The sequence below is a fragment of the Gavialis gangeticus genome, unplaced genomic scaffold, assembly GCF_001723915.1.
Source record: "Gavialis gangeticus isolate Ggan-Ray unplaced genomic scaffold, GavGan_comp1, whole genome shotgun sequence".
NCBI classification, from domain to species: domain Eukaryota; kingdom Metazoa; phylum Chordata; order Crocodylia; family Gavialidae; genus Gavialis; species Gavialis gangeticus.
The window spans coordinates 35,075,827-35,100,475 of NW_017729029.1; positions in this window are offsets into that span (position 1 = coordinate 35,075,827).

Sequence of the window (24,649 nt, forward strand, 5' to 3'; positions counted from 1 at the left end):
GACCGGAAATACTTCCAGTCCACTTCTGGGTCTGCCACCAAGCCTGCTTGGGCCCTGCCCCCCCCACCCCACTGGCTCAGCAATTGGCCACAGGGAGACCCTGGGTGTCCCCCCAGATCCAGGAAGCACCATTCCCTGATTTGGGGAGGCATGAGGAGGCCCCCCAGGGTGCTTCTGGTCCACTTCCGGGTCTGCTGCCAAGCGCGCTGGGGAGCCCCCAACACACCTGTGGGATGCTGTACCCACCCCACCATCCCAGTGTTTATGAGCCACCTGGTACCTTGAGGTATGTAGAACAAGCATTTAAAGCTGTGTTTATGCCCAAATCTCCAAATCTTTCTAAATCTCCCCAAATTGATTCAGAAGGTTCTGATTCGATTCAGAAAGATTAAAGGGTCTCCTGATTTGATTCAGATTTAGAGATTTGGCCACTGAATCAGGGCGAATCTCTGCCATATCAAATCAGGGACTGAAGCTTCGCACAGTCCCAATGGTTAGGCAGAATAGCAAGCCATGGCCAACCCCCCCCCCAAAACAAACAAACAAACAAACAAAAAATTGAATGCCACAAACCCTAGGGAAATTTTATGAGTGGCAGGCAATTCCCTTTCTTGTTATTTCTTTGGTTGAGGGTGTGGAGTATGGGGGTTGGAAACAGAAGACTGCATCTCAATTCACAAAATAGAGTGGCCAAATTAGTTGTTTCTGGTCCTCTATGAAAAAGGAGGAAAGAGTGGAATAGGTAACCAAAACAGTGATAAACTTGCGCGCACACACACACACACACACACGCCAGACAGGAAGAACATCAAGTGGACAACAGCATAAATATTCAAACAACTTCGAATCCATTAATATTGTAGGGAAGCAAAAAGTAGCTACTCTCATTTGAACCCCATTTTTTTCTGGTTTTGTATTACTTTCTAATAGCTTCTCACGGCCAGTCAAGAATCAACCAGTTGCTCAAATTATAACTGCACATTTACAAAGGCGACTTGCCTTTATGTCAGCAGAAGCTTCTAATATTGGGGTTTGGGCAATGTTTGTTCACTGCTAGAGGAAAAGTCATAGAATCATACAAAATTCAGGCTGGAAGGGCCCTCAGGAGGTCACATCTACTTCAACCACCTGCTCAAAGCAGGACCAGCCCCAAATAAATCATCCCAGCCAAAGCTTTGTCTAGCCAGATCTTAAAAACCTCCAAGGAGGGAGATTCCACAATCTCTCTCGATAACCTGTTTCAGTGTTTTACTGCCTCCTAATAAGAAAGGTTTTCCCAATAGCCAACCTAAGCTTCCCTTGATGCAATGTAAGCCCAGTGCTCCTTGTTTTGTCATTTGCCACCACTGAGAACAGCGCAGCTCCATCCTCTTTGCAACCCCCCTGCAGGTAGCTGCAGGCTGTATTAAGTCCCCTGTCCTGTCTTCTCTAAACTAAATAAGCCTAGTCCCCTCAGCCTCTGCTCACAAGTCATGCGCCGCAACCCCCAAATCTTTTTTGTTGCCCTCTGCTGGACTCTCTCCAATTTGTCCACATCCTTTCTATAGTGGTGGGCAAAACTGGACACAGTACTTCAGATAATAGTTAGGAAATATTAGGAAAAAAAATGCATTCATTTCAGTTCCAGAAATAGAACCAGAGTGGAAAAATCAGTGTTTCCTCAAGTGTAAGACCATGAAATTGATATGAAAACACATTTTATTTTCATACTTCTGAGAACGTATTGCAAATAAGGAAGACTACATACTGGAAACAATTCCGAGCACAAAAAGCCTTGCATTTTCAGAAGCAACTAGTGATGGAAGGATTTATTAAAAAAAGAGAGAGAGAAAGATACTTAGTTTGACAAGTTATTTAAAATCAGCAAATAAACTATGTTAGTATCTTGAACATGTTTCAATATGCTTCTATTCTATTACAGAAAGTGACCTTTGGTTTTGTAACAGCTGTAACAGCCTAAAAATAAAAATGTGCTGTGTCTTCTTAAACTAAAAATATTTTGTTGCTTTTCCAAAATAGTTTCAGAAACTGAATTTTACAATGAAAAGGAGACTTTATTTCCAGGCTTTTAAATGATCAAGAGGTATTGGACCATGATTTTGAATATATGAAACATGCAGAGGTATGACTATGACATTCAACTCAATTCCATATTTCAGGAAACTTCCTTTAGAAAACATAAGTGGTGTATATCTCTTATGTGGAACTTCTATGCAGAACTAAAGTTTCCACCAGAAGGTAAAATGTAAGTATATTAGAACATAACTTTTGGCTCATGACTCCAAATTTCTGACTTCACACTCTGATCCCTGCTGACTTCCTGCCCTTGGGCAGGGGGCTGGACCTGATGATCTCGCGAGATCCCTTCCAGCCCTAATGTCTATGAAATCTATCAAGTGAAATCTTATAATAGACTACAGACATAAAAAAATAAAAAAAATCTTTAATTTTCTGTTAGATGAAAAAAAAACAAGTTTTCCCATGAGATGACTTATAAAAAAAAATAGAGAAATCAATGACAGATTTGTTGGACCTTCCAATACTCCTACCAGTAAACATAGGGATTTATTTCTATAGGATAGCTTCTAGAAGACTTAATAACCAACATTTCCTCCTGCAACCATGGTGATAATTTTATAATACACAAAACTCCATGCTCTGGAATTTGCCCCAGAGTACAATTTCATTGTGTTTGCAGCAATGGGCAGAATAACAGAATTATCCAACACACACACTTACACAATAAGTCTGTTTCAAAATTTTGCTAACAAAAGGTGTTCAAGTTTTTATAAACAACAACAACAAAAAAATCCTCAGAGTTTCTCTGTGTGAGAATAACTCACACAGACTTGTTTTGATGCTTCTTTCATACCAAACCCTTGGAATGTACCAGCACATAGCAAGGTTTCTCATAACCCTTATGTGCATTAGAGAGAAAGAGAATTATATTAACATTGACACGCAGAGTGCTTTTAATTATTCTATATCTTACTCTTTGTGGAAATACCATTGCACTAATCCCACCTAAAGTTCAAAAAATGTTTGATACATTTTAAACCTGGGTTGACTTTTTAACATTACTTATTGTCACACGGTAACCTATTGTTGCCCAAACCAGTGTCATTAGTTACCATGGAAACAGTGTATTTCAAAAGGGGGGAAAGTGAAGTGAGACTGAATGAGACAAAGTGAAAAAGCGTAAGACAAATATATGCATTAGTCAAATATGTGCCTGTATGTAGTTTATTGTTACGTGCTGGGAATACTGAATATCAGATTATTTGTTGTGAACAGTTGGAATAACTTCTTTCTCCAACTCCTCCTTCAGTCTCCTGACACACATGCATACCAACCTTCCTACAGACAGAAGAACACAAAGGTGACATGCTCTTCCTCAATACTTAATAAACTGGTGTTCCTACACCACAACTCAAGAAAGCATCCAGAATTTTTCCAGGCTGTGATCATCTGTTTCCCTCTTGAGGCATGAGGTTTTTAACATGTCTACGTCTGTTCAAAATGTTTCCACTAAGATTATCTTCCTGGTTTGTCCCACTTCATGGCCTACTGCCACCAAGTCCTAGTTTTGACTCCCACTCTTCAACTAACTCAAAAGTCCTTTCCTAAATTTCAAAAGTTCCTCACAACTTTGTTCTACTAAAGACAGCCAGCCTACCGTAAGAGGGCTGAAACCACTAAGCTAGAGAGAGAGGCTCTGCATTTCTTAGTCCCAGCATATTCTAAATTAGACACACATTGGTTAAAACTAGAAAGAAAACTGGATGAGACTGAACCAGATATTCCCCTTTACAGGGAAGTATAGTAACCTACAGAGGCAGGCTACAGAGGCAGCCTGCCCCTTCCTTGCTCTTCTCCATGACTCTTGTACTCTTGGGGTTGAGGGGATGCTCACCTATCATATTCATTTCATATTCTCTGAATCATATTCTACAATTAGAGCACTCTCATGAGAAGTGAGGTGTGGGTTCAAGGCTCCTCAATCCAACAAGGGCCCAGGGTAGTGATTTTTAAGAAGGGTGCCACACAATGTTAGCACTGTGAATCATATTTGCATGCCCAGCAAGATAAACCCAAAGATTTCAAATAAGACTCCATAGTGTTAAAAAATATCCTGACCTGTTGTGGTCTTTATGAGTTCTTTGCAATAGGGAAATTGCCGTATTATTTTTCCATAGTCAAAAAACAAGTGACAACTGAGAGCTAACATTTTCTGAGGGGTGCCTTGAGCCTAACAAGGTTGAGAACAGTTGGCTGAGGGCCAAGGTTTTACCTGCCTGCATGGGTGCTTTAAATCACTAGGCTATTAAGAAAAAAGTAGGTGCAGGCACATTGGACACCTACCTTTAAACGCCCATTAGGCAGCTATTCTCAGAAGTGAGAGGAGGCACTGTGAATTGCAAATGAATGGAGACACCTAATGGACACCTCCAGCCAGGAGTCTAAGTTCTTGAGAGGAGTGGGAGTTCAGACATACTAAACTTGTCATTCCCCACTGGCTTCTTCTAAGTGCCTCTGGGCTTTCTGAGTCAGGCTTTACAAGCTCCTACTGTTCTCCACTCTCTATATAGAGCACATAGGTCTACAGAAGACCTAGAGCATAGCAGAGTTGAATGCTGGAATGGGATCTGCAGCTTTTCCTTGTTCCAGGTGAAGGGAGAAAACGGTCCTTTTGATGGAACACCTACAGAGTTTTAGCCTCCAATTCCTCAATCACCCTGATGTCATCAGATAGGAGCATTGTTAAGTACCCTCCAGATAGAGATGCACTTAAAGTAGGATACTGATACAAAAAATAAACAGGGGCTAGGCCCATGTATACATCAGAAAAAAAGAAGATCTCCCTCTGTACTTCTTTTACAGCCCCAGGTTAAGATATAGGTAGCAGAATTTTTACCTAGGGCCCTGATCCTACATCATGGACTTGTTATTCCATGCTAACCAATACCAGGGGCTTGCATAAGGGAACAATTTGCAGGATTAGGACTTGTTACTGAACTGGCATTTTGTCTTTCTTCAAGATGTTTCTAAGTATAGGAATATTTACATGGAGCTTTTCTGCTGGCAGATAAGGAAGAAACTCTGAATTCTGTCATTGGATCCATTTAAAATTAAATTAATAAAAAAAGCTACCTTGTCAACTGTATAATTACCTGTTATGCTCATTACTTTGCTCTACTGGGTAAAGAGAACAAAATACCCCTCACCTCGCCTCGGATTACACATGGCTCAAAATAATAATGGATTGTGCTTTTACCTTGGGATATGAGGTTTTGTTATTTTGTGAGTAATTCTTATGAGATTGTCTAATTGCTGCTTATTATACATATACAATGTGATGCCTGGGGTGAGCAAATCAAATCTAGGGGAAAATGTTTTCAAATTCTCTGATAGTTGGGCTTCATTTTGCAGTGCTGGGATAAGAGCCTGATCCTCAACATGGACTGACTTTCCAAGCCACTTCCTTACAAGCTTCCTATTTGCTTTGGAGTTTGTCATTTCTTCTGATGGTGCTGAAATCAATCACTTCTGTTGAGAGATTAATTTAGTGAAGATGAATGAGGCCATTTATTTCAACTACTAATTGACATTAGGATTTTAAATAGAAAGTCTATGCAACTATAAAAAAATAAGAGATCTCCATAATGCTTGCCCTCCTCTCCCCCAGCCACCCCCAATAAATGATTAAGCTAATAAAAACATACATGGAAGGTTTGTTTCTTTGTCACATCTGAAAAATTGCACAGCTTTCCATTTTTTTCAAAAATTCAAAATTGCCCCTTGTAGGGAAGCTAAGCACCTTGCAGGGTAAAAAAGTGACACACGGTATTTTTCATTTCAGACACAAAACCCTTATTTAGAAAAGGGGGTCACTTACCATTATGAATTGACAAGATGCTGCTTAGTCTCCTGGTTGCACAGGTGTCCGCTGGCTCCTTGGACTCATGTGAGGGCCAGTGAGTGCTGTCCAGTGTACTCTGTTCAGTGTCCCTCCTTGGCACTCTTGTTTTGAACCTTTGACCTCCGCTCCTGTCCCTGTTTCATTATTATTTGTCCCAAGCATTCAGTAACACATCCCTTGTGGCCTCCAGTATTAAAGGGGGCTTATAATTTTCTTGGCAGGCCTGACTGGTGAAAATCTGGATGAATTAAAAGGCCTCATTGCAAAAGTGCCTACTTGCAGTTATTCAATATAGTACCTGTGGGTGACCTTTCATTGTGCAGATGGCCACAGAAAGCACTCTACAGCCATGACCAAACATAAGTGCACAGCTGCAAAGCACTTTAAAAGGGCCTGATCCCAAAACAATCTGAACCCTCATTACAATCTGAGCCTTCATTAACTTGTGTCAGTGCACACCGGAAGCAGGGCTAGCTGATGGAGCTCAGCCCTGCTCCCGGCACTGTTTTGAGTATGGGAGGGAGAAAAGGTAATGGAGTGGGGTAATTTAAGGGGTCACCCAACCAGTGCTGGAGGGTGGGGAGGGTGGATTGGGGATGAAACCACTGCTTCCTGGCTCTACCGGATGGTACAGAAAGGCTTGAAAACATGACAGCAGTTTAACACAAAGGCTATGACAAAGTGAAAAGAATTGGCAATGTAGTAATTTTTCCCCTGGAGTCTTGTGATGTCAGTAGCGGTTGCAGTAGGCACAAGATGGCTGATACAATGCTATAAAGTACAATTGCTGAAATCACAAAGTTGCATGTAAAAATGCTAATCCTTTGTTCAAGCCAGTGCTAAGGGTTGGATAAAACACTTGAAAATGTGCCTAAATACATCTAAGCCAAATCTCACCATTTTGGGTCTGGGCATCTTCTGACTCCTGAGGTTGGCAAGATAGCTACTGCTACATATAGCATTGTTAATCAAAACAGGCTTAATGAGGTCCAATGGCTGGCAGTTGAAGCTAGTAGTCAAATTCATACTAGAAATAAGGCACAAGTCTTAACAGTGCGAGTAACTAGCTATTGGAAGAACTTTCCCAGAGATGCAATGAATTCTCCATCACTGTTGATGTTTAGATCAAGTTCAATTGCACCCCTCTCCCCCCTACCCCACAAGAGATCCTCTCTAGTCTGAACAGGAATTAATTCAGGGATGCCATTTGGTCTATAAGAGGTCAAGATTTCTTCTGGCCTTATAATCAACCCTGAACAATTCTGCTGTAGAAGGGAAACAAATTACAAAAAGCAGAAAGCCCATATCAATGTGTCAATGAATCTTTTAGGTCACATCTAGGCCATATAACTGTCACTTTAAGATCCTGGGAAGAGGGTAAATAGCCTGCAAACAATAGCCTAGAAGACTTGTGGAGACAACTGGGCAAGTTGTGAGCTGAAAGCCTTTGATCTGGGCTGGAAGCAGTCTATCATTGGCAAAGGAACATGCAACAGCTGTGACATGCAGATACAGGGTGATGCCCTAAAAACAAGGGGCCACAAAAGACATTACTGTACACCTGGTAGGGGATGACAGGTGGAAGGGGTGATGAGTCGGCTGTTAGGTGGCCTAACACTTTTCATCTTAACCAATGCAAATATTATTTATAAAGAGAAACTCACAAAAGGTGAGGTATCATAATCTATTTGCCAACCCAACCTGCCAAATACAGATACCGTGGGTGTTACATTGCTATCAAATAACCCACCTACACACATGCCTCTTTGTAAAGCAGCCTGAAATTTAATAAGATAGTAATTACATGGGCCAAACTGGCTGATCTTTCATCTCCTGCTATTTGTACTGTTTGTTTCTTTCCACAATGTTTTGCATTATCTTGCTCTGCATATAAGAAAGCACATTAAAAAAAAAACACTCTTTCAAATAAAATTACAAGGGTCTGCTCTACTGAGATAATCAAGAGCTGCAGTTTGAAGATCATGGCCTTTCCAAAGGTCTCTCTGCCATCTGTTTTGTTTTTGTTTTTTTTATTGAATTTGCATTTTTCCCCCTTTACACAAAGATCTCTCAAAATGAATCAAATCACTGTTATTACAACTATCAATTTACCCTCAGTTTGGTCTCCTGATCATACTATTAAATGCTGGTGATTATACACTATGTTTACTATGGCCTAGTCATTATTGGCCACAGGCTTGTGTAACTGTTAATTTTGGTAGGAAAGTGGCAGATACTTTAACCCTTTAATCAACTTGCAGAACAAAAAGCTGCTCTTCCACTTTATTGTTCCTCCCTCTCTCAATTGTTTGTTATCACAGCTCTTTTCTCCTCTCACAGCAGAAGACTGACTTCCGTGACTAAAAGACTGCTTTGGGGCATTGTAAAACCTTACATAAACATTGCCAGTTATGGTAGTAACAGCATCTGTGACAACGACAGACTATCCAATATAACAAACAAGGATTTAATATCAAGGATTAGATGGGACATTTACATTTGCAGAAGCTTAACAAAATGAAAAAGGAAACTCTTGGGGATGGATGAGCTTCACACTGTAAGGCAACTCCAGGCATAAATAGTATAATCATGAACAAATGGGTTCTAATCAAAGGCCATAGTCAAAACTTCAGCATTATCCTCCGTGGCTGGTAGTACTGCATCATGCTTATCAAGAAAGACAAAATGCCTTAGTTTCCTTTTGTCGATCCTAGTTGATTTGGGTAGAAGTAAAAAGCCTTGAAGATGCCTGGATGTGCTACTTTAGTGAACCCAAATTTTACCCGGTGGTAACAGTTTGTGGAGCAAAGGAGTGCTGAGAGAGACTGGGAGGCTGAATCTCTCTCTCCTATATCTATATCTATTTTTACAGTAGCAAGAAATGTTGTATAGCAGAACCTAGAGCAGCTAGTCACTGCCGCAAGCAGCCTGGGAGGTCTGGGGGGGCGGGGGGGTGAGCAAAATGGATTTCATCTTCCACAATTTCCTATGGACTTCCCCCGAGCTAAGCCCAATTACTTGCTCCTTGTGCAGTGAGGAGTTAATTTCACCCTTAAAGCACACAGCTTTAGAGAAGCCTGCTCTTAAAAAGAGGGGAAAAAAAAGAAAAAAACCAACCTGGCACATTTCATTTTCTGACTTCTCAATATGGTCACTTAGAGAATGAATATTGCCATAATTAACAGAACACATTTTTTGTTCCTCCTGAAACAAGGATACAGAACCCTGAACCAAGTATTTCTATCCCAATAAGTTGAGATACTCTGTATTTTAATTTCCACTGGATGCCTTTGGTCTCCATGGAAACTGCTCAAAGGAGGTTTGAAATGTTACATATTATTTAATATATCTTATATTCACATAAATGTTGCCAGAAGATCTGTCATATCTGTTCAAGTGTAAAGTACCATGGGAGTTAAGCAAAGGAATACATTAAATTGAAACTCATTGTAGCCCATCACTGTTGACACTGCTGGCCTTGAAAGAACTTCAATGAGACTCCTGAGAACAATCTGAGGGGGGGTGGGAATAAATCAATAATTTCAGTAGAAAACGCACCAATTACGATAGTCAGCAGGCTCATAATAAACCATCATGTTCCATAATATACACCTGTTGAATTTGGGGCAGGTCTTGGACACTGAATCGTACTTATGCTTCACTTATCGTAGAACTTCAAATCAATATTTTTCATTTGCATTGTTGGAGTATTCTTTGAAAGTTTATGCAAAGGATATGCATTAAATATCTATAAAACTACCCTAATGAATTAAGACACACTGATAGTTAACTGACAACTGTATTCCTTATGCTTTCACAAAAGCACCCATTCCACCACCAAACTCTCTATTAAAGAACACACAACTACATTACACCTTCATTTGTAGTCAAACAATTATGCTAAATGGTTGCTTGAAAATATTTGAACTGCACAGGAAGGCTTTTCCATGGATTTGAGGCCTCTGAAAGCGGGGGAGGGAGTCTATATTGACACACCACTACATAAGTCTAGAGCCTCACTAGTTAAGGACCAGTAGTCCATAATTAAAACAAGATACCTGAAAAAAATCATAAAAATAAAATGTTCACAGTTGAACTATTTGATGGAAATCTGAGCAAAGAATTACCTTCATCCTAATTTCCTAATTATGTCTTTTACAGATTCTTATCCCCTGTCAGTGGGCAGCAGTTAGTGACAAGCTCTGATAGCATCAATGACCGTAAGCTACTGACTCACGGCATGAATTTATCATTAAACCTTTCTGTGCGTCTGTCAAGTCTACTGTAAAGCTGTGCAAAAAAGGAATCTTGCTGGCAAAATAAAATTTTTAAAAAAGTCACATGCTGCTTCTCAGTTGAACTATATTTGGGTCAAACAAATGGCCAAAGGAGGTAGCGGGGGGAGAAGCCACTTTGAATGAAAGAGGCTTTAAAACAGGCCTCGTCAAACTATTATTTAAAAGGTTGCCCAGATACAATAGGTCTCAATGTTGCCATGACAACTATAACAACAACAACAACAACAACAACAATAGCAGTAATAACAGTAAGAATAGTAGGAAGTGTTTTCCTTATTCAGAAGGTAAGGATGTGCAAAGAGGTTCTGCTTACCAGCATGTTTTAAATTCTGATTAAAAAAAAGCCAGGGTATTATGAAGAAATTTAATGCAGTCATCTACCTGTTCTTATGAGGCCCTTTACTCCCAAAGGAGATGCAAACAAGCGTTGTCTGAAATTGTATGAGGAAGAGAAAAATCATTACAAATTTCAAAAACAAACTGAAGGCAATCGGCCAATTAAAGCACAGCAAAATGAAGGCATGATTTTGGAGCAGGACAGCCCACAGAACAGATATCTGATCTGTAGAGAACCCTAGGCTCAGTCTAACACAACTACCCCAACTTCTCTCCAGCACACAGGAGGATTTTCACGGCTATTCCATGGTTTGAGGCTGATCTGATTTCCCATAGACCAGGCTTGTCCAACATACGGCCCGTGGGCTGCCATTCAGCCCTCCAAGCTGTTTTCTGAGGCCCGAGGTGCTGCGATGGGAAATGAAAGTAAACACTGTACTTTTATTTCAGGGGGGAGGGAGGGGGTGATGTGAACACCACTTCCTGTGAGGTCTTTGAACATGGCTCACCAGCCCACCAGGTGATAAAAAATTCATGATCCGGCCCTACATTCAAAAAGGTTGGACACACCTGCATAGACTATGGCTGCATAATCCTAGCCAGAGACAGACCAGTTTTTAGCAATTCCCTACCGCCAGTCTGCCTGACATGCTGCACCTCAGATCTTTCTGCCTCATGCCATGAGGCAACAGGGAGTGAAAGAAAGGAAGTCCCTAACTCAGGAAGGCTCCTTGAAGAAGAGTGGGCAGGTATGGTGGCTGAACTTTAGCCGAACAAAACCATGTTTCTCTAGTGTTCACTTGTATTTCAGTTGAGGGGAGCATGGGGAGGACAACAAGAATATTAACTTTTGCAAAAAAAGTATTCATTCTGAGTGCTTTAGTGCAGAATGTGGAGGATGACTACAGCCATTTTCCATGCCCTTGAGTTTAATGCCAAGGAAGTGTCCCCCTCAACAGCCATTTCAGCCTTATGATCAAAGCAGGCAGCTTGCTTAATTACTCTGCACATTAGCCAGTCTCTTGACATGCTATAACAATGGAAGCACCATCCATTAAACAACAGCAACAACAAAAATCTTTACACCTGTTTTTACTTCATGTTCAGCTTATAATAATATAATAATCATCATTTTTAAAAAGTCCAACACAGAGGCTCTCTCGAGGATTAATGACTGGCTGAGGTTAATGGGCTGCAACTCCATTGTTATTGTTTAATAATGATGCTTTACATTTATATAGCCCCTTTCTTCTTAAATTTAAGTATCGGGTTTTATTTAACACATTTAGACTCCAAGTATCCCAACGTGCTAGTGCAGTGACCAAGTGGGTGAATGCAACAGCTATTACATGCATTAGCCATAATGCAGAGGTTTGCATATTAGTTTAATAGCACTGGGCTAGAGAGCTACTCATACACCACAATGGCTTGAAGGAAAGAAAACATTTATTATAAAAGCCCACTCAAAAGGAGTGCACATTAAGAACAATAGTTCAAGCACAACAGAATCTCTGAAGATCTCTTTTCATCATTTGTCTGTCAGCATGGGCTACATTCAAGGAGGTTTTTAAGACTAGAAGTACTTTTAACATCATATGGGATTATGGGCCAGATCCTCAGTTGACAGTCCACAGAGATCTCTTTTCAGACCTGAGTTACAGACACCCTCATTCTCAGAGTCTTTTAATAAAGAAATGTAGCAATAAAGCATTTGTTTAACATACACAGTTATTTGGCCTCTAGCTTTCTAGCAATTAAAGAGGACCCCAAAGATAAATAAAAAAGGTACTAAAAAAGAGAAGATAATTCAGCCATTCATTGCCAAGAAGGTATGTGGAAACTCAAAAGAATTATAGAAAAGTAAGGCTGGAAGGGACCTCCAGAGGTCATCTTTCTGAACCCCCTGTCTACTAAATCCTTGTCCAATCTGTTACCAAAACTACACAGGCAACCCTGTCACACAAAACACAGGGGCTAGCCAATGACCTGCTGTAGCAAAGGTTAAGATACTTTGGATCTCGAGTGAAGATAGGCATGCACCCCAGCTACAAAAGAAGTCAAACACCTTCACAGTCTGTACCAATCTGACCATGGGTAAAAACCCTGACCCCAAATACAGGGAGATCAATTGGACCCTGAGAAAAGGGGCTTTAGTCCCAGCAGGAGACATAGGCACACCCCAGTCAAATTCCTCTGCCTTGGTTGCAGCCAACACCCAGTGTTACTGAGGAAGTTGGGAAAAAAAGGCCCAAATGTATAGAAACAGGGGGTGAGGGAAGGGATTCATGGGAAAAAAAAATCCTTCCTCATGTGGCAAACAGAGATGCCCAGACACATGGGAAATGCTCGTAGTATAGCAGAGTCATAGATACTCACTCCTAGATCATCCCTGGCTAATGCTTAGGAGATCCCACAACTTCCCTGGGCAGTCCATGTTCTAACAGTGAAGAAATTACTCCTGACATCCAATCTAAACCCATTTGGCTGCCGCTTCAAGTCATTTGTCCACATCCTGCTCTCTGCAGCTAGAGAAATAAAAAAAGAATTGTCCCTTATTGTTATGGCAGCCCTTCAGATATTTGAAGACTGCTAATATATCACCTCCTAAGTGCCTGTTCTATAAGCTGAACATGGATTTCCTTCAACCTCCCCTCATATGGCTTAATTTCCAAGCCCTTTATCATTTTGTCTCCTCCCCCGCCTCTAGACCCTCTAGCTTCTCCATGTCCTTTCTTAAAATATGGAACCTCAAACTGTACAAATACTCTAGATGAGGCCTAACCAGTGCCACATAAAGAGGCTAGAGCAACTTCCACCTAATGCTTTGCTAGATGAAGCCCAAAACCATATTTGTGTGGCTGCCCCACACTGCAGACTCATATTAGCCTGTGATCCACCAAGACTCTTAGATCCTTCTTTGTAGTGCTGACTTCCAAGTAGGTATCTCCCATCCTATATTTGTGTTTTTGATTATTTCTCCTGAGCTGTAGCGCCTTGCATTTGTCAGCGTTCAACTAAATACTGTTGTTTCCAGTCCAGCATTCCAATCTGTCAAGATCCTTCTTAACTAAGCTCTTGTCTTCCAGTATGCGCCTGTGCATCAGGGGAGACAGGGGGATAATGGTAAAGTAAGTTGGAAAAAAACCACATGTAATCTTGATTTTAGCTTCCAAATCATGCTCAGCATGTTAAGCCACAAGTCACAAATAAGTAGGACATAAAAGACTGTCCATCCACATAGAAAAGGTTTTAAATGCAACTTCAAAGAACGAGATCCCATCTTTGTATCTGCAATAGGGTGTCTATGGGAAGCAGAGTAGGTCACTTTCAGAAGGAATCACTAGTTGGACATTTTCAGTTTTGGGATTCCTATCTGGAGACCCAATCTGCAGGAAGGCTAAGTGCCAACAGCAGCAGCTGAAGTCAATGGGAACTGTGTTTTCAACATACAATGAGTGATAAATCATAATCACTTGAGTCCCCCACAGCCCACAAAAAAGCTGAATATTTTTAGACCAACATCATAGAATCATAGAGAAGTAGGGCTTGACTGGACCTCCACGCTAGTCCAACTTCCATGTCTCAGCTCCTTTAAAGAAATACTCCTCTCCCTTCAAACCTCTATCATAGTTTGTTGAGAAAATTAAAAAGTATATTAACAGGATCTTAGCAATATAGTCATAAGAGCCATTAAGAAACCCCTTAAAATACATATCTGCAGAGTATGGTTTGGATAGTAAATGAGCCACACATTGGGCAATAAGGAAAAAATAAATGTCTGCATGTGAAGTGAGCGTGTCCATTCTGTGCATTGAATGGAAAAAAGTGATTATAACCATGTAATTAGAGGCTATGATGCATCTATGGAAAGGAGCCAAAACATTAGTTGGGTGCCAGCCTTAATTCTGGCATCCCCCATTCTTTGTGTGCTTGACTTTAAGACCTTGACATTTTTCATGTAGTAATTGTGTAGGGTGTGTGATTTCCTAGTTTACAAAACAAAAAACTAGATGTTCTTATCTATGGTGCCATGTTGACAAGTCACATTTTCTAACAGAGCATTTTCCTTTGTTGAAAAATACCATTTCTTCAAAAATAAAGTGTTCCATGGAAATGAAGACTGAATTAAAACATTTCAAAAAGATTCAAACCAGAAAAATGTTTCAAAAGGAACTGCTTTTTTGTTTTGTTTTGAAATGATTTTGAAAAGAAAAACATAAGAATAATTCCCACACAGCAAAAACATTTTAAAACCCCAACTGTTGGCATCAATAGAAGTATTTTTATTTTGACTTCTTGAAATGGTATTGAGAAATTTTACATTGTGCATGAGGACACACACACAAATCTTAAAACAATGGATTCTTCCATTAAAGTGGGAACTCCATCTTCTGCAAGCTTTACTATAAAACATAATGGCCTGCAAATGAGGATCTCAAAAGTCAAATCCACCTGCCTTACAGAAGAAATGGTGTGGTCTGAAAACTGTTACCCCTAATATGCATTTAAAGATATTTGAATGATTAATAAAGACAACTTCTACTTGTGAAAATTAGATGCCACAATTGTTCTTTCTATTCTTCACTCATACCACTTAACATGAAGATTTGTTTTTTTCATTTATGGATATTCTTTGCCTCTTATCCCTTTTCATTTATCCAGCACCCAACTTATCTCTGATTTCATGACATTCTAACTAAACCAGAAATATCAGATGAAATACCTTGTGAAATGAGTCTTGAAAATCTAAGCGCACCGTATCTACTGAATTTACCTTATCTATAATGGCAGCAATATCTTCAAAGAACTTCAGCAGTTTTGTTAGGCGTGACCTCCCTTGCCCCAATCCAGGCTCACTTAGTTAAACTGCTCTTATCCAGAAATATATGAAATAATGTCAGGTTAAAATGAATCAGCTCCTTCCTCTTTGTACTGCTGGACTAGTAGTGAAGGCAGTGAGAACTAGCAGTAGTTTAACTGGGCCCTTAACTCTATTTGGAGCCTAATCCAATGGTTTCAGTGGGAGTTCTTCCTGAGCACATAATCTGCTTCAAGCTAAATTAAATACAGATCCTAGTATCTTAAGGACTCCTTATTAAATTTTTTTTCCCTATTCTTTGGGATCTTTAAGCAAATTAGTCAGCTTGCTTCTCCCTACACAGATTATAGCCTATGTAGTGCTCCTTTATTTCATTTTTGTTTCCATTTAAGATGTTCCAGCTTGCTGTGGTGGCAGAAGGAATTTTCAATGAGTCCTTTTCTGTATTATTCTTAGTAACCAGGTCCAGTTTACAAGGTATTTCCAAGAGATTTCAAGCAGGCCTTTATTTAAAAATAAACTTGTCCCTTTGTGGGCCTGAGTTGTGTTTTTTCCTGTGCATTTCCACTCATTCTCCTTGTCTTCTATTCTTGAGGAAGCGATACTAAACTTGTGAGAAATCCTGGGACATCGTGCTGTAACCTGCTGTTTAATTTTACAGATGCTAAAATAGCAACTTCTGCTTCTAGCCTCCAGAGTCAATGTCTGGCTGCAAGGCTTGGAGATACCTTCATTATAGTGACCAGCACCACTCCAGCACACTAAAGAGAGGTCTTTGTTCCAGGTGTCAATTCGATGAGAAATAATCATTTCTCATAGAGATGGTATCTTCAAGCTCTGGAAGGCCTAAAGGATGTCGTGATGGACTGTCTCGGGTCTCACCCACTAAAATTCTTAGAAAGTAAAGCAGTGCTGCTAAGGCCAAGGAAAGGGTCCTCTGCATAATACCGACCACTCTTGTCTGGCACCCACAGCACACTCCTTATGCCTGATGAGGTACTACTACCCTTATTCTATAAATGGGGGAAGAGAGGCACACAGAAACTAAAGCTACTTGTCCAAGCTTGTCCAATATTTATAAATACTCATTCTTCACCTACAATGTTTTCTTCTACTGAATCAGACCATGTCCTGGTCTGTCACTGGAGCATCTCTGTTAAGTAAGAATCTTGCAACCAACAGGCTGTTTCAGGTGCTTTTTTGTACTTACAGCTAGGATTTAAAATTCTTTTAAAACTCAAGCAAAAATTGTCTCACATTACGAGATAAGTTTAGAAATGATAGTTTGCACTTTCAAAAGTGGCATAAATTACATTAGCATTAGCTTATTTTAAAATATGAAACCTCTGTAGACTTGCTGTTATAGTATTTCGTCTTCCCCCGCAATTAGCATGGCATTATGAGGAGTCTTTAGCCATACATTACATTTTCCTTTTGTTCTTTCAAGGAATTTAAATCACTGGAAGTGAAATTCTTTTACTCTAGCTGAAACAGATCAAAAGCAGCAAGAACTTATTTCTGGAAGGTTCCCTGAAGTCGGTGGAATTCTTTCCAAAAGCAGCCAACCATCCCGCCCAGTCTGGAAGAACCAACCATTCAAGCAAAAGGATAAACATGGTATCTAAACCCATTCAATCTTTGCCAGCCATCCTGAAACTGCAAACAAGGGTACCAGTTTCTTGGCATGCATCTGTTGGCACCTTTCCATCAAGACACCTTTGTCTAGGTAAATGAACACCTATTTGATATCTTCCCTGCTCTGCAAACACAGGCCTGGTCCTGCCATTAACAATGCACAGAATACTGCACACAATACCTTTTAATTTCAGTGAAGCACTGAAGGCTGTTTGTGTTGCATTTGAGGGAGGGAGCATCAGGACAACAAACTGGATTTGCACAGATGTCCAAAAGTGACAGCTAACGAGAGGTTCCCAAGCTCCCCCTTAGTTTAAAAAAGGGAGAAAAAATAGCTGGCCTGGTTCTGTGGATAAAGATCTTAGACATTGGCCAGAGTTATTAAGAGTAAACTTTTGTAACCTTCCTGGGATCCAATAGAATCACATTAATTAGATTCTTAGATTATAAATGTCCCACCATGGGGAATTAAGTGTGCCTGGGGGAGGAAATAAAATGCAAAGATGAGTCCCTGGCTCTCATATTTATAATTATTTAAACTCTTTACAATAAAGATAATTTTATTTAAAATAATGGTATTAGCTGACGCTAATGATGCTGCTTTCTGTCAGCTATTTCCTCCCTCTGCCTCAAGCTAAAAAAAAAAAAAGGATATTTTTGCACATTTCCACTAGCCCTATGGACCAGCAACTGTCTTAGTAAGTTAGGGTCCAATCCTGCAATGCCCCAAAATGAACTAGTAACAAAAGTTATGAGGTGGGAAGAGACACGGAGTGCATCTACAGGAGACATTTACTGCAAGCTGCCTAATTAGCTCTGCAGTAAAACATCACCATCTACATGCACAGTGCTATTAGGTTAGAGTAAACTAATTAATTCCACTGCAGAATAGTGCTTGTACTATCCTGTGGCAGAGTTCTTCCCTATGTAGCAGTGCACATGTGGATGCTGACAGGGCTGGCTGGGGCTTCACCGTGGTGGCTACATTGGAGTTCCCTCATACCCTCATTAGCCCCTCCGCAGCATGTTGAGTTGGGTTGGAGCAGCCCTGGGCTGGCAAGCTGACCCTCCAGGCCCCTGCCAGCTGGGGCTGCTCCAACCTGGCTCAACATGCTGCAGTCCCGGATGCACATTCAAGCAGCATGTCCAGAAGCAATAAAATCCAGTGTGATACGTGGCAGAATTTACTGCTCTGTGCTAACAGCACATGTAGACATGCCCACAGTATATTACCCATCCTACTTTTCCTGTTTTCAGCCACACTTGATCTATAGTCTAAAGAAAATGAGTTGTAGGGATTTTTGCTTTTCTTAGACTTAAAAAAAAAAAAGAAGCTATTTTGAGTTAATAGTATTTGATGTGCAGTTAAGTTCATTAACCAGATAGCTGCTATGAGGGAAGCCACATGCAGTACTATATCCTCAAATAATGCTGGAAGTCAAACCTAAGAGCACCTAATGGCTTTTATAGAGGCATGGAAGGGTCTATAATAAATATGGATTGTGCATGATGAACAAATTGGAATGGTTACAAGGCTACAAAGGGACAAATGGTTTTAAAACAATTTAGTTTCTCTCCAGTTTCTACTGGGGTCAACATTTTCAATGAATGTTTTCATGTACACAGTAAAATGCAGTACACAGGAACAGAAAATGACTTTTTTTTAACTAATAAAGCAATTGGAGAGAGACACAGACATGGACATCTCCGCGTTAGCTAATTAAAATGCAGAATGTGGTAGCAGTTAGGGGGGGAAAAGGAGGAATGTCCTTTCTTCTTTTTATAGCCTCATTGCATTACAGTTAGTTCCCAATGGCCTTCTATCCCCCTCCCCACTGCAAACTTACACAGACAAAACTCACATCGTTCAAATGAACAAAGGGCTTTAGAACCTCAGGGTTATCTAGCAAGTGAAACTGCTTCCCCATAGACAAGAGCTAAGGCCAAAATCAAATAAAATACAATAAAACAGTGCTGGTTTGAGTGAAGAGGCATCCAGATCAAAACCTTTCCACTTTTTCTACTTCCAAAAACTGATGCAATTGGGTACAAAGCGTACATGCCACACACCTGCCCATCTCTTGTGCTTTCATTTGTATTTTTATTCTTGCCTTATTTTCCCCTTATTTTCCCCCACTTTTCTGTTCTTTACCTATGCTCTATCTTAGTCCTATTATATTCTTGAATGAGACAACTTCCTACTAATACAGGTCAATAGGATGTCCAGCTATAAGTAAAGAATATAGAACAACAGATTTTTTTAAGCTAACCAGCCAGCAAGTTAATAGGGGCAGAACCAAGAGTTGGAAAGCACAAGAAAGCAACATTGAGCATCCAATGGCATGAAACTCAGGAACACAGCAGAAAAGGCAAAGGGGGCAAAGATACAATTAAGAAATGAGACAGTTGTAGATGAAAGAACTGCAAGAAACTCCACAGAAACAAACAGTTTGGAGCTTAAGACCTGGAGGATTTTGATCCAGACAGACAGAAAGCAGTGCCCTGATCAGGGTCCATTGGGAAAAACTGACCTACTGTGAAAGGGAAATTCTTGAACAAGATTGCCCACTGATTAAATTCTAATAATGGATGAACAAGTGCAGAGGATATTGCCATAAGTTCTGTATCTGTACCTTTTGGATACAGACATCCAGGAAGTTCGGGAGCATGCTGCTCAGAAATCACTCTGAGCCAAGAAGGCTGCTCTAAGTACTTCTAGGTCTCTGTTAACAACTGACAGCATGTACAGACAGCAGAAATTTTGCTGAGGGAGATTTAATTCTGGTTGTTCCCAGCTTATTTTTCTCCTGGCATAGCCTTTCTTACCCTGGGAGAAAAACCTAAATGACTTTACATTTGTGGTTTTGCCCAGGAGAACAGCAACTCTCCCAGGAGAAACTGAATGTCTGTACAAGTTGCAAGTGATCAGGATTGTGCAACAGAAGCAGAGCCTCTGCATAACACTACCTCCTGTTCAAACTTTTGTGACAGTTTCTTTAAGAACCGGTTCACCACATTATTCTCCTTCAGCCAACCAGGACACGGAATTTTAAATACATGAACCCTGTTAGTGAGTGGCTCAGTTATTCCCATGAGATGCGCAGGCCTGCATGATGGCAGACGGTATCTCCCAACCCAACAGCACTACCCTTGTCAAGCATCATCAAGTCCATAAATTCTGACTGAGGCTTAATCTGTTATGGTAGTTGCCTTGGATAAGATCTTCTTAGGCAAGAAGCCCAGTTCAGTGCGTTGTTTTTCTTCCTTCCGAATTTTTTGACAATTCTGCTGCAATATACAACTATCCAAGATGGCAACCTTTATTTAACCATGGGGCTACCTCCTGAGATACCTCTACTGTTAGCATATCTATAATGAGAAATGAAGGTTGCACAGTTTCATGAAGTCCCCAGATCCCCAAATACAACAGCATTTTTTAGCAGTTTTGCCTTTAAACATGTACAAGTCCCCAGTAACTCAGGTTCTTTAACCATATCAGTGTTCTTAATATTGTTTCTACTTGGTATGAAATTGTAAGTCTCTATGTAGGTAAAGAATCAGAGTTGAAATATTAAGATGGGGAGTGGGGAAGAACTCTGCATTTAATTGCTAGGTTGGTTGCTCTGCTCAGTAAAGGATAAATCTTTTTGCTTGAGAGAGAAATTCACTCCCTGTGCATAGGGAAAAAGTGTATGCAGACTCCTGTCCAGGTGGAGTACTGAGCCCAAGACCATAAAATGAAGCGGAAGAGCCCGGGGCAAGGCACATGATTCTGTGAAGTTTCTCTTCCTGTTGAGCTGGATAATACAGCTCTAAGATTAGCATCAATGTCCTAGTCTACTTGCCCTCAGTTTGGCTTTTCATGCCAGCTTACAAGCAACTCCCATTTCCTGCTACATAAGACCTGCAGAAACATCTCTGGCTGATTAGAGTACTTACTTGGTCAGTATTTAGACTAAATACAGAGGACCTTGCCTCATTCTAGGGTGAATTCCACATTGGATGATGTTGTTAGGTCTTCCAAATATATTTGGCATCAGCTTTCTCCAAAAGATCAGGATGAAAACTGCTCCATCCCAGCTACACTCAAGCTGCCACTAAAAGCATACCATTAAAGGTAACATGAACTCCTAAGCCTATCCAGTAAAATACCTTTGGAATATATAGGAAGGTAACAAAGTTAAACAATAATCAATTATAGAAATCTTCTGGCTAGATCTGATTTTGAAATGTAATTCCCCTAGCCGAGGTGCTATAACTCACTATAGACCATTATAGATCCCATCCATATTGACTGATCTAGAAGGCTTTTGGGGCTGATTAAAGCCTATGAAATCTATTTAAAGGCTTCCAGTTATGGCATTTAGTAAAAGCACCCTGGCAATAGAAAAACTAAAGTGGTCTTATCCATGCAAATAAGAAATTTGTAGTTGTTCCAGGCCAGGGGTGGGCAAAATGACTCATCTGATCTGCCCAGGAGCCAGACTCCATTTCCCAACAGTCCCTGCATGCATGGCTGGGGCTGGTCTTTACGGAGACCCCAGCTGCAGCTACACGGGAAAGCTAAAAGGTGGGGGTGCCATGGAGACCAGCCTCAGCCACGCTGGCAGCATGCATGGCAGAGCAGAGCAGGGGGCTGCTCCAGAGCTGCTGGGATCTTGTGATGGGAGCAGCCTGCTCCAGAGCCAGGGCACAGCTGGGATCTGAAAGCTGCTTGCTCTGGGCAGGGGCACACAAGCTGGGCATCATGGCTCTGCCCCATCTCCTTGCAGTGGTGACAGCTTGGTCTGTAGCAGGGGTACAGCTGCAATCCCCTGCTTGTGCACCCCTGCCCAGAGCATGCAGGCTACAGATCATGGCTCTGCTCTGGCTCTGGAGCAAGCTGCCCACCTTCCAAGATCCCAGTGGCTCCAGAGCAGCCCCCTGCCCTGCTTTGCCGCCTGCGCAGCTGTGGCTGGTCTCCATGACAACCTCACCCTTGAGCTTTCCCTGTGTGCCTGGGGCTGGGGTCTCCATGGAGACCGGCCCCAGCCATGTGCAGGGGCAGCTGGGAAATGGAGTCCACTGCCGACTGGATCTGGCTTATGGGCTGGACTTTGCCCATCCCTGTTCCAGGCCCATGACACTCTCTCAGCACAAGAATGTCATACCTAACTTTGAAAATCAGATTTGACCAGGTGATTAAAACCATCAAAGCTTGCTTTTTAAACATCAATACTTTAAAAAAAAATCTGTACATCTTAAGGTAATGTAATCCATCACACTACAATTCATAGTGCTTTGTCAATGTGCAACTAGGCAATATTAACATAGGAGACAGGTTATTCTAACTGTACCAGTTAAGATTCTGCTACTTCCTTAACTGAAAGAAATTAAGAGGAATCATAGCACTGACCACTGTCTCAGTGCTGGCAGCATCACAACTTTCATATATTTCCCAACACTAGTGTTAAACAGTTCTGTACACTGTACTCACACCCCAGGTCAGTATTTATGCACATACCAAACTGACAGAAGAGCAGTTCCATATGTACCAGATCCTAAAGTAAGCACATACTTAACTGCTAAAACCAAGCCTCAGTTTCTATGCTCTTCCTTCCTGTCCTTCACCTTTACTCCTTTTGGCTCTTTATTTGCACCAGCTAATGATGCAGGATTTATTCTGGCTTCATTTCATTCTTTCTGTTGACCAAAGAGCATGTAAACAGCCATTAAGATTGCTTAGGAGGATTCAGTATGTGGCCTAAAAGCAACAGGTCTCTTTTGTAAACAGTCAACATACACTTATTTCAGCGTCTACAGAGGGTTCCTTGGCATAGTGACTACATATTAGGAGACTTGTGGTCATGCAGAGACTCTGTGCCCTTGCGCTAAGGAGTTTCACCTATTGTTGAGGAGAGAATCAATGTTAACATGAAAGACGACAAAAGGCACTTGTAAGTGTTCCAACTCTTGCCCCCTATTACAATCCATTATCACTAACCATGCAAGGTAAGGGCAGATCACCTGCTGCTGTAAATCAGTATAACTTGACACCAATTCAGCAGAGCTATGTTAACTGAGGATCTGGCTCTATATATACGTTAAAAGGTTATTAGGTTTGCTTTATTTTTTTTTTCGGGTTTTTTTTCCAACTTAGGGTCACAGAAGACAAGTCTTTATCAGGACTGAGGATTTGGGATAGAAAACCTGTCCTTATGATTTTGCTGTTGGATAGCATTTGATTGAAAGTTTAATCTGCAGATAGGGGTGATATGCAGTTCATTGTATTTTCTGCTGTGCAATTTTCAGAGGATACCTTTTAGTTATTGCTGATTGACAAATGAGATGTTATGTATTGGAAGGCAAAAGCTTTATGACAAGCTACCATTAATGTCAGACCAGTGATAGACTATTTTAATTAAATGTATAAAAAGGTACCTGATAAGGAGAAAAAGTTATCGTAACATTGCAAGCACATATAAAGCTATCTAGGTATTTTAGTCATGCTTTCAGAGACGCATCCTTTCATTATGTGCTGCTGGCAACAACAAAAAAAGAGGTTGCAGAGCTAAGAATTAACTTTTTGATCTGACAGCAATGTATTACTGAGAGACCTGAAAGGCTCAAAACAAATGTTTTATTCCTCTCCCTTGAACCTATGCAAAGGGCAAACTCTCATTCTTTTCTTTTTGCATGGTCAACAGAGCACTCTGAAGGAATACATTGGTGTTCCTCTGTTGGATGGGTCTTGCTAGGAAACAAACCCTTGATTTCTCAGAAAGGAGCATACCACACAGAAAATGTCTCCATTGACAAGCTTGTAACCCTCAGAATTTATAAATATGTTGGAAAACAAGTAGCAGTCAATAGGAAGCATTTCCTGTTCTCATTTACAGATGGGCACTGCTGATCCTAGACTTGGTATCTATCAAAGAGAAGGACATTGCTAACTTGGTGCATTAGCAATTTGCATTCAACCCTCAACTCTGCTAGGGGCTTCCAGCATGACCCTAGACAAATTGCGTAGGTGGGTAAATACCACTGGGGATATGGTCCTACTCCTAGTACCCAGGTGGGGATATGGTCCAACTCCTAGTACCCCAGTGTTTGAGCGTACATCAAGGAAAAAGTGATCATAATAGTCTCTTCTGACCTCTGAAGTATTCAGATATTTCGATAATAAGGGTTTAAGTAGCTAAGAAAGATTTAAAATATATAATTTAAAAGCAATTATCCCACTTATTACTTGGAGCTAGACATTACAATACATATCAGAAAAGAGAATGACCTTAAAGTTAATTTTTAAAAATTACAGTGTTTGAAGCTTCAGTGATTTTCCCTAAAAAGGGCAAATGCAGTGTTGTTATCAAGTCAGAAAGTAGTAATTCATTTGCCATTTATTTATTAATGGCAACCAATAGTTGGGTCTTGGCTTAGTGACTTCCTCTGTAATTTTCAGTAGTGTGGAAAATTCAGTGAGAACCTCAGAACATTTTTTTTAACTATCAGTTTGTCAATAACTACCGCTTCCTCACACCCCACCCTACACACTCCATTATTTTGGAAGGGCCCCATAGTCCTCCAGCTTTGGGAAAGGAAATGATTCAGGTATATAGCCACAGATGCAAGTAGTATGCTTTGACTGTTAATAGCCATTAT